This window comes from Labrus bergylta, chromosome 20 (genome assembly GCF_963930695.1).
Source record: "Labrus bergylta chromosome 20, fLabBer1.1, whole genome shotgun sequence".
Taxonomy (NCBI): domain Eukaryota; kingdom Metazoa; phylum Chordata; class Actinopteri; order Labriformes; family Labridae; genus Labrus; species Labrus bergylta.
The window spans coordinates 22,754,306-22,755,700 of NC_089214.1; the positions used below are offsets into that span (position 1 = coordinate 22,754,306).

At 41.9% G+C, this 1,395-nt stretch overlaps 1 protein-coding gene across 1 annotated transcript in view; it reads left to right on the forward strand.

The window, feature by feature from the left end:
* Positions 1 to 339, forward strand: part of LOC109992652 (uncharacterized) — a 75,355-nt gene extending 75,016 nt beyond the window's left edge. The window contains exon 10 of the mRNA XM_029279592.2: positions 1 to 339. This exon is cut by the window's left edge and continues 2,976 nt beyond it. The gene's annotated coding sequence lies outside the window, so the exon portion shown is untranslated.
* The last annotated feature ends 1,056 nt before the right edge of the window (positions 340 to 1,395 follow it).

Below are 1,395 nucleotides of genomic sequence, written 5' to 3' on the forward strand. Positions count from 1 at the left end.
GAGTCGACACGCACAAGTGTACGAGGTGTCACTGTTTTGAATTTGTCTTTTTCTCTTTGTGTGTGTTCATTTCAATAAATGTTTGATGAGTCGTATTTATTGTGAGAGACAAAAGTGCGTAATTTAAAAACTCCAGTTTGAAGGCTTTTCTGTTTCACTAACGTTTATGAATATGGCTTTTTTTTTTCTTGCTATTGTTTTGATAATTGTCATACTTGTCTCATGGAGGAGGTAGCTGCAAGGTAGCGAACACAGTGTACATATGCAGTGTCTTCCAATGTTTCTACGTGTTTTTGCAAATGGGACTTATCTATTAAAAGACTTTTCTTTGTATGGAAACCTAGAGTTTGGTGTTGTTCTTCTACTTTGATTAGATCAGACAGCAGAAGAGAGACGGGAAGTGTTGAGAGGAGAGAGTGGGGGGATGACATGCAGCAAAGGGTAGAGGTCGGATTTGAACCCAGGGCCGCTGTGACGAGGACTACAGCCTCTGAACATGAGCGTACAACATAATCGCTTCCCTGATCATTTGAGGAAGAGTTTTTATTTTGAAACAGGCTTCATTTTACTGACGTAACAACAAATACAATGAGGGATTCTGTTGCTTTAAGAGGTCATGGTGAGTTTTTATGTGTAAAATAAAAAGTGGTGTTTTCATTGCTAACCTCCCTGGACCCCCACCATGTGACTGGGCCCCTTTAGCCCCCCTTATGGGCGGCCTTGATAATCAGAGTGAAATAATATCCATCATGGCCTCTCTATAAACCTGTTCTCCTCTCATAAACATTTTCAAGAACTAAAAATATCTCAATTCTTTTGTTAACGTCCTCGTCTCTTTAGTCGCTGCTGAATTTTTCACGTTGACCGAATGTGGTCTCATCCTTCAGATTTATGTCTCTATGAATAATTAACCGTCAGCAGAACAGGATACAGTATCTGTAGCCGCGCCGCCTGTATGATTAATGTGCTGTAAAGTTGGCATGACAGCACCTTCACACGATCCAGGAAACCTTAAACCGACACTCACCGCCGTCTGAGGCATCGTCCAGAGCCAGGGGAACGCTGGCACCGCAGAGAGGGAGGAGGGAGAGGACACGAGGGAGTGGATGAGGAGACGAGGGGATGTAGACTAGGAGCTGTGGTCGCATCCTCATCCTCAGGAGTCCCAGGAGAGGTGGACCTCCATCAAACCGGGAAGTTAATTGCTTTCACTTTGCACATCAGGTTTTAGATATCTTACTTCAATGAAAAGCTGTCCTGTAACCGAAGTGAAGAAGAAGGTTTTAAAAAAGCCACCAAAAATGTTTATAAAAAATAATTTGTACCAAATGCAATAAAATTATTAAATTCATAAAGGAAAAAACGACCCCCTCAACTTTAACTGCACATTGTTTT